This window comes from Teleopsis dalmanni, chromosome 1 (genome assembly GCF_002237135.1).
Source record: "Teleopsis dalmanni isolate 2A chromosome 1, ASM223713v2, whole genome shotgun sequence".
Taxonomy (NCBI): Eukaryota; Metazoa; Arthropoda; class Insecta; order Diptera; family Diopsidae; genus Teleopsis; species Teleopsis dalmanni.
Genome location: NC_051846.1, coordinates 116,463,826 through 116,474,368, shown reverse-complemented (window position 1 = coordinate 116,474,368; position 10,543 = coordinate 116,463,826). Strand labels below are relative to the sequence as shown.

At 24.9% G+C, this 10,543-nt stretch overlaps 1 protein-coding gene across 1 annotated transcript in view; it reads right to left on the bottom strand.

Moving 5' to 3' along the window:
- The window catches only part of LOC119667770 (cdc42 homolog), a 324,819-nt gene that overhangs the window by 41,164 nt on the left and 273,112 nt on the right, over window positions 1-10,543 (bottom strand). The window lies entirely within an intron of this gene.

Below are 10,543 nucleotides of genomic sequence, written 5' to 3'. Positions count from 1 at the left end.
GAATTTTCAACACCTTTAATTGAAAACCTGGTATCTTTCATCCTTATGCCGAACTAGAAACTCGAAATGGAGGCGACCCATCACCAATTTTTTTTCATATTATGAACTCAATATATTTTTCTGTAATATATATATTTTCAATATATATATATATTTATATATATATTTTAATATATATATTAAATGTAACATATTTTTTATTTTAAATATATGATATTTAAATTATTACGGCAAATTTTCACTTTTTTTCTGCTAAATATTTTTTTATATTTATTAGAATCTTCAAAATCATAAATAATTCTTCACCAAATAGTAAAAGAGTATTAGATATCAAGATTTATCTTTATAAATACTGAAAAAATTTTTTTTTTAATTTCAAAAAATTAACTTTCATTAGTTATTTTCTTATAAAAGCAATTACTATTTTGTAAATTTACTTTATATTAGCAATAAGAATTTTTAAATGTTTTTACAGAGTAAATAGATTATTCGTTAGCTTATTTTAAAAAAATGTAGACCATATTTTTATAAAGACAGCTATTTTCATCAACTTCTTTCAATACGCTATGTGTCAATATAGGTTCGTTTTCGATATGCTGGACTTTATACTTGGTACTTTATGTTTGGATAAAATAACCTATATGAAGTATATCTAACGCCATCTGGTGTTAGTTTAATTAAGCAATACTAAAATTTACAACATTAAACCTCGATATCTGGACCAGTTAACTATTATGACATATAATGTATTGAGAACAGTAATTATATATAGAAAATTCTACTGAAATTCATTATCTAATCCACATCGCTGGAAAATCGGACCAAGCCGATTTTTTCATGTAACTTGAATTTAGTAACGAATTTATTTTATTTTCATGGAAAAAATAAAACAATAATAAAAATTATTTATGTGTTAAAATGCTTTTACTTTAGTGTATAAAAAAAACTTTATGAGCTTAAATGTCAAATAAAAATATTTCAAAGCAGATTATTCTGGAAAATTTTGTCAAAGATAAGCTAAACTCAGTCGACGTGAATATATTTCTCTAGAGTTTTATTTTCTCGCTAATAAATAAATGCTTGAATAAACTACCTGTCGTAGTCATTAAGTAATATATTGTTTTGGCAGTGTAATAAGTCAACACTTTAAAATAAAATTATAAATTGATCTATTACTTTAATTGTCTTACCCAAATCTTTACCTGAATTGTGTTTAAAACGAAGGCTGTTTTTTTTGGTTTAAACCAATTGAAACCTAATCGAAAAGATCTATGATTATCTTAAGATGACTGTGAATATCAAATTTGCTGAAGTGACAAACAAAATTTTTTTAAAAGCCAATCACATTAAAATTCATGGAACATTTTAAGAAACTAGTTGATGGTTTGCATAGATATATTTCAGTGCGTAATATATGTATGCAAGTTTGGACTAACAACTATACTCGTAAGACAAAAAAGCACATCTAGTTTAGATATATTAAAATATATATACCTAATGAAGAAAATATTTGCGAATTCAAAATAAATATAAAAATTTTGTTTTGTGTGCATTCAATTAAGAGTTTATTATTAAATTAATAATTAAAAATTGAATTTTAAACATTTTTTTCAATAAAAAGTATTATATGTAGTATGTTTAATGAAAGAGAACACAGAAATAATTTATACATTCAGAAAGATTTAATTATAAAAACAAACATATATATAATATAATATGATATAATAATAGGGGAGCTTTCATTAGACAATACTTCATAGGCATGGGTCCATAACCATGAAAATGGATATAAAGCAATGACAGTGATGAAGTAGTAGTAGATAACTGGAAGTTTGGACAAGTGAATAGTGTTAACTAATTTGTCTATTCAACACAAAAAAAATTGGTAATCATTAAATGTAACGCTGTTTTAATACAAAAACCTTTCACGATTTTTATATTTCTTCTTCTATATTTTAATTAATTCCGTTTTGAAGCCCCCCAACTTATTTATGCGACGATATATTTGGCGTGAATCGTTCTTCCCCACATTATTTATTAATGGTTCTCCTGTATTGAGGCTTCTCTGAGGGTTTCATACAAGAACTTGTCTCGTAATATTTGAGCTCGGTTTTCCAGAACATACACTCCCTTTCTCTACATTTGTTCTTGTATTATATCTGAGTAGAGCACTATTTTTACCGTTTCCATGTTTTACATTAATACAGATTTTACATTTGAGTTGAAAGTGCGTCTCTTTGTTTTGGTTCTCACTCACCAAAATCTTAAAATGTTATTGGGCTGATTAACGGATAGATCTCCCCTTATCAATAAATATTTCATACAAAAATTTAGGGAATTGTAAAAACACTGTCAAAAAATTATTTTTCAGTGTAGCTCCTCAATTCTAGTTACACCACTGACTCCAACACAACATTGATAAAAACATGATGCGAATTGCTGTTATAATTTATCCCACCTTAAATCGGATATAAAAATAATTAATTTCATTCTCTTCTTATAAGTTTTATAAATATAAAACATATTAAGAAGTATGTGTATATGTGCAGCCTCATGTATCAGCACCTGGATATATTTATAGATAACTTTATACTGAACGGTTACGTTTTTCAGAGCTAGAGAATGAAACTGTGTCCCAAAGTACCGGGCGTTAAAAGAGTAAAAAACGGTGATCAAGCAATAGCAGCCAGTATATTCACTGGCTTAGAAGATTATTATGGTACCCACACAAAAAATTTTTATTTTCCCCTCATCATACTATATTATTGAATACTCTTGCAATTGGAACATTTTTGATTCCAAAATTGAAGACCAAAGATATGTCTCGAGATTGAGAACAATTATAAATATTTGTTAATATATAATAATTTATTTTAGCATTTTTTTTTTGTTGTATGAAATCGTATGTATAGAACAATTAACTTGTTAGTAATTAATTAATTGTTAGTAATAAACAAAATATGCGCTTATGCGTTATAAATTATAATGTACATATATATAATATATTTTCAAACCAGCTAAAACTTACAATGAATTTAAAAACTAAGTTCAATGATACACTTTTCCGTTCTATTAATGTTCAAAGCCAATTTAGAATTTAATTTTTTAGTTGAAAACACAGTAATTTTGATCGACCTCATATAAGATCAATGACTTCAAAACAAGTTTGCAATTACCATTGCAGCACTTAAAATCGTTTAGCTCATATAATTTATTTATACTAAACAATTTTAATCAACGTGTTGAAAATTAAATTGAAATTAAAATTATTTTGAGCAAATAAAATAAGCTTAAAATAAAAGTAAAATTTTCTATGTTAAAATTATTCATTATATGACAATGTAAGATCAATTAGATATAGTTTACATATTGCACGCAACTGTAGTTAAAATTTGATACGAGTATTTATTCAACAATCATGTCAAATTATTTTTCATAATCGTTTAGGAATACAACGGGCAATAAAAGCGACGACTGAGTTTTTGGATAGATTTTTCTTTTTCTCGATAAACTTTGAAAATTAGCTCATTTTTTATACACTTCTTTCGTTCCGTCATAGAATTATCTCTATACTTTTCAGGCTGTTCCTAAAAAACACGCTATATATGTTTGACTTAATTTGACTATAAATTTAATTACGGACGCTATTATTGCTACCATTGAAATATTTTATGAAATGTTTTAATTTTGATTTTATCAGTATTCACCCTATTAGTCTTTATCTTATTGGGCTTCGCTTTATTAGTCCTCGTTTTATTTATCCTCATTTTATTGGTTGCCATTCATTAGTGTTCATCTTTTTAGTCTTCTTCTTAATAAACTTTTTTTATTAGTCTGAATCTTAATAATGTTCGTCTTATTAGGCTTCAAAGATTAGTAATAGTTTTATTAATCTTCATTCTATTAGTATACGTTCTATTGGTCTTTGTTTTATTACTTATTCTTTTAGTAGTCTTTCTTTACTCAAATAAATTACTTTATTCCTATATGTTAAAGTGTTGGACTAGATAAAAAAAATATAACATATATAATATTAACATTTACAAATTGTTATAATGATAATTTAATTATTTTCGTATTTTATATACCGTTTCAGTTGTTTAGTTTACTTAATAGAAACTAATGTATTTAATAGAAGGTTACGAACAGTAGTAAATTGCAACAACAATACTTTTATTATTTTAATTTATTTAATTTTTGGCTAAGCATACAACACTTTCGAAGAATGCCCCATACCCATCATTAGCGGTCTTTTTAATTAATTATAAATATTTCTTTATAAATAATTTTTGAGACTGCAAATATTAAGAGATGAACTCGTATCCTATCAAATATATTTATAGCTCAGAGTCTGTATATTACATTTCCAATTTTAAACCCTTGGTTTATTCTATAAATTTTCTATCTTTCGAATAAAGAAAATTATTTTGCAATGATCTGCCCACCCTGCACAGTTTTAGTACTCTGCATTAAGCACATTACTCCTAAATTTAAAATAGTATTAATACTAAATAAAATCAATACAGAACTTTGGTTCTATTATCTATATTAATTTTTCTTCATTTTTAATATTAAAAATATGTATAAAGAGATTTCCTAAAGACATTTTTATACATTTTGTATTTTCTCCACTTTTTAGTTCACTTAACTGACTCTTTGGTTTTATTAATTTTAAATTGTGAAAAGCTAGTGTAAGTAGCTAGTGTAAGTAAAATATAGTAAATTGGTTAATGATAGAATTAAATAGAATATTACTAAGCAGGGTATTGAAATTCTCGTAAAAGGGAACACGATCATATTGGATCTCTAGCGCTGAAGATTAGGAGATTCTCAAACTCGCACTGACTATGATAGAAACAAAACTTTACTCTTAATTTGCATCGTGTCATATCTTCCTCAAACTTCTCTTATATAAACTGAACCGTATATCAATTTTCAGGGTTTTTAGGTCTATGTGTTTTTTATTATGTTTAATACTATTTGTTATAAAAACTTTCAGGGGTTAATAAAAATTCTGTTATGTAGATATCGAGGAAAAAAATAAAAATTCTCAAACTGTTATTATTTTAATTAAATTGTGTTATTAAAAATTTTAAAAAAGTTATGTACTTTCAATTTAATTATTTGTTTCAAAATAAGATAAAAATTATTACTATCACATTATTATACCATTATTATTATTACATCATATTATTACATTATAAATAAATAATGTCTACAAATATGTAAATAAATTTAATAATAAATTAATTTTCACTTTCTGGCTTATTTACTTTAGTAAATGATATTGAGAATTTTTTTTTTTAATATATCATTTATTATTTTTTATTTATAAAAAAAGCAGTTATAGAAATATGTAAGATCATTTAACCCTTAAATTTAGTTTTAAAAGTAAAAGTAACAATGAATTTTAATTAATTGTATATTAATTGTGTTTTAAATTGTTATTATTAATTAATTTGTTATATTTAATTAAAATAATTCTCATTAATTTTCAACTATAGAAAATTGTTCATGAACCAGATATGCCGGTCAAACATTGTAGCTCATGAGAATATTGGTCAATAGTGTTAAATTTCAATAGCAAAATAAAAAAAAACACAAATTGTTAAACAAATTTGGCTTTGACACTTCAACAAAACAGTTGAGCAAATAAGCTACTAGCAAAGCAAATAAACGTCATTATGAGTTTAAGCAAAAAATTAATAGGAATCAGTCCGATTATAATTTATAAATAATAGTAGACAATTACAAAAACAATCACAAAAAACAAGATCTACATGAGAAATCCGTTAAATGCTATGGAAAATATTTTTTATCACAAACTGAGTTATTTAAATTGTGTCAATTTGTGAATAATTGATTGACGTCAAAATTATTGATTTTCATTATTGACAAATTTTGATATTTGAATAACAAATTAATAATTTGCTGTTAAATTAATTAATTATTACCAATTTTTTTATATATGTACCATTCTTGAGTTTACTTCATTCATATGAATCATTTTTGGCAGGGGTTCTCAAATATTTGTTATTAATTTTTTATTTTTAATATATTTTAAGACAGGAAATTAAAGCGGTAATAATTAATAAGTTATAATTAATAAGTAATAATTGATAAGTAATATATAATTATTAATAAAGTAATAAAAATTTTGTAATATACTTTTAATTTTAAATGGTATTCAAATTTAGAATACTGAATATAGTAGGTTTCCCATATGTGAGTTATTACTTATAAGTGATATTTATAATCACAGTTGTAAAATTTATTACTTTACAACTTCGTCCATTTAAGGAAGGAAAACTGCTAAATCGAATTAAAAGTATTTAAAATAAAAAACTTGTAACTAATATTCGATATTAAGTATTTTGTAAACGAAAAAGAAGATTGAGGAATTATTTATAAAATTGAAATAAAGTAGATTCGGCTGTGAATTAAAGGAAAAATCGCACACTTCATGATTATAGGCTCATATTCTAAAGTGGATTAAAAATCTACTTACAGAATTAATATATTACAATTTAATTCCTTATTCTATCTTTATTCAGTCTAACATACATAAACTTAGAATATTCTTCTGCTACAAATAATCGAACCGACCTGTTTAGCTTTCATAATGCAGTAAAAATTGCAGTCCTATACGTAAGCCTCATGTTGAGTATACTAATAACAATGTACTCTTACTAGTTACTATAATATAAGCCTATGATAGCTTATATTCGGTCTCACACTGAAGTACTTTAACCTTATAATACTGGAATCGCATAACATTTTACACGAACTTCTCTTATATAAAATAGATCTAAAACCAATTTTTAGGCTTTATGAATCTGTGTGCTTTTCTAAATATTAAACTATTATATGTTTAAAGCTCTCTGGTATAAAAACACTGAAAGATGAATTAAAATTTCTATTATTAAGAATTTAGAATACGTTTTACAGATGACAGCTATGAATGTAGAATCTTATGTGCTTGTAAAGATCACTCTTAAATATTGAAATTAACTTGAAAATTTTAGAGGCACGTTTCAGATATTAAAATTTAATAAGATATACCATATAACTTTCAAAACAATGTAATTTTTTTTTTTAAAAAGTCTGATAAAGATTAGTAACTAATTTACAAAGGCATTGGTTGTCATGTACTGGTAAATGGTAAAACGTAATTTACTATTATTTACCATAGTATATTTCGTAACCGATTCGATTATCTTAGTTCATTTAGTAATTCAGAAAATCCGTTTTGCATTTTAGTCATTAGTGAATTAATAATTTACTTAATTTAGTTTAACAGACTCTACATTTTGACATACTCTTATCTTTTGGAATTTACAAATAGCTGATTATACATACTTTCAAAAAAATTATTCATTATAAGTTTTATCATACTTTTGTAAAATTATTGATATTCTGTTATTAATATATGGGCTTTGTAAACCCTTAAGTAAATCTTGCTAAAAACTATTTATTTATTTATTACTTAACATTTCGTGTTAACATTTCGTAGAAGCGCCCCCTATATAATGTAAACATTCCTGTTAGGTTTTTTCTTATTAAAGTTTTTCTTATTACTTTCAAGCGATCCAGTTTTGGTACCAATTGAAATATGTCACGCCGTTTATATTAATATTAATATTATTATTAATATTGATTAATATTAATGTTATCAGTAATATTAATTAATTTTAATATTATTATTAATATTAATATAATCATTAATATTAATTAATAATTAAATATTAGATGAGAATAAAACACATTTATATAAGGCAATAGTCAGATCAGTATATACTTATGGAACAGGAGTTTGAGCGGAAAATTTGAAAACAAAGCAACTGTTACGGCCTACAGAAATATAATAGCAAGAAAAAATAAACTAGATCGTGTAATTAACAACGATATTAGAACTCAAACAGATGTCACCGACATTGCATAATTTGTAAAACCAAACAGTTGCTGCAGTCTACAGATATGTAATAAGTAATAAGAAAAACTAAACTAGGTCATATAAGTAACTACATTAGAACTCAAAAATATATAATCTGTAAAATTCATATTATTTAGTTCACAACCATGGAATGAGATGATGTTATAAACCTCCAGTAATCACTTGGTAAATGATTGCCCTTAATGGGATACGAAAAGAAAGGACACTTCCAAAAGATCAGAGAAGAATTGTGTATTCCATTAAACAAAAATCCAAATTTAACATTAATTTGTTTATATATAGTTTTTTCGTAAATGAATTAATCGATGTATTTTTAAAGGTTTGGTTAATTTTAATGGCGGCAGAGTTTCTTCTTCTAACCAAGTAACGCGTAGACGTCATTTTGTTACCATAAATCCACTTACGAAAATCTGAGTTTTTAAAACTAACCTGCGTGATTGATAAAACTAAACTAATGATAATGATACAGAAGATTATTTTTCGATGATCTATACTTGGAATGTCTGTCAGATATTCAGTGTGAATAAATGTAAGTGGAAACTTATAGAGGACTGAACAATTGACTTTTGAATATCTATTAATATTGTAGCCTCTCACTAAAGAACGCAGACATACGGAGATTTGAGTGTATTTTTAGTTATATGCCTTTTTTAGTTTTACTATTTTTATCTGTTCACGGATGGGAATAAAGTATGCCATCAAATAGAGTATAGTCTGTAGGGCTAAATATATACATTTTTGTTTTTGGTGTTTCTCCGGTGACTAGCCTTCACCGTGTCCGGATATTATCAGTAGGCAATACACCATGGACATATGTCGATAACCATGTAAGTGGTTATGGAGCAATGACGATGACAAAGCTGTAGTTAGCAGAAACCTGGAGGTTTCAACACTAAAATATACAAATTCAGACTAACACAATTAAATTTGTTGTTTCTAGATTATATTATTATGTTGAGGCTAGTTGAGTCAGTGCATTTGAGCACTTTTACTCTCTATTAACTGAGAGGTTTCTTCGTAACCCCTCTCTACGCCTTTACTGGAATATTGTTTATCACTTCATCAGACTAAGCTATAATTAAGCTCAGATCTGCATAAATTCCCGAGGAGCCTATAAATATTCTGAGATTCGATAACGCGGTATTGGTAAGCCTGTCAGTTTCGTAAATAATTGCAGGGCTCTATCCTTTATGTATTTTTTTGATCTAAATATATGTATTTATAATTTTTTTTGTTTAACAACCAAACATAAGTCTATAATAAAATTCTTAAAAGAAGAAGAAAAACAGTTTATAAACAAATTAAGTATTTTGGAATTTCAATTGATAAAATAAGATTCTCACAGTCCTCGGATGTGTCCGTATAAAGTTTGATACATTGTACTTTTACAACATTCACTAGTAAATAATCTTTGTTGCAAAACTTGTTTCTCGGAAACTATTTATTTTTTCTATAAAACTTTTCATTTATCAAGACTCTATGATGATATGAATATTACACACGTATTAATTTATATTTACTTAATAAATTAGTAATTTAATATAAAAATTCTTTGTAAATTAGTAAAAAAAATATTTATCTCTAAAAAGATTGAATGTTTGAAAAAAAAAAATAATACTTAAGTTTTATTACTTCAGGTAAACTACAAAGCATTCACTAAACTTTACTAGTAAATAAATATATAGTAAATTTATTATTTCCTTAAAAGTCATGTGTAATTCGTTGAGATACTATATTTTTACAATTCTTTGAATGAAATATTTAAGTTTATTATATTAACATTTCACATTCGACACTTCTTATCGCAAAAGGTAATCATTGAGTTTTTGGTATTTGAAGTGATATACTTGAAATTGTATTTATTTATGTATGAAAATAAATGATTTCAAGTTGAAATACTCAAATCATTGTACTTTGGTGCACTTCAAACCATTATCAATCAAAACAGTTACTAAGGACGCTTTGACTATATACTATATCTTTATATATATAAACCACACCATGAAAAAAGTCTTTTAAATAAAAATTATAAAAAGAAATTATAAAGCATGTTAATTAAAATAAAATCAATTTTTTAATATTTTATTTTAAGAAATATTAACAAAAGTTTTTATTGTCGTAAATTCAGAAGCTTTCAAAAAAAATTAACACCAAAGTTATTAAGTTTCACAAAATCGATTAAAACGATTAACTTACAAACAAACCACTTTTGAACAGTTAAGCACATAATGCAGTAAATATTTGGAATAAATTTTTAATTTTAAAATAAAAATAAAATAAATAAAAAATAGTGTTATTTAAGAATTTTTAAAAAATTTATTCATATATAGAAAAATTGTGATGAAAATGCAGTCACCAATCGTAGTGACCACATGTCACATTTATAACATCAATTTATTGTATGTAGAAGGCTTTAGTTATACTGAATGGATTCTTAGTAAATTAATAAATGTATAATGGGTAATTATTTTAGAATTTATGAATCATCGAGGAAATTAAAGCACGAGTTTACTAATTTTATCTCAGGTATTTAATCTATAACAGAATTATTTAATATCAAGCACAGCTACATTTAAGATAATGGTGTTA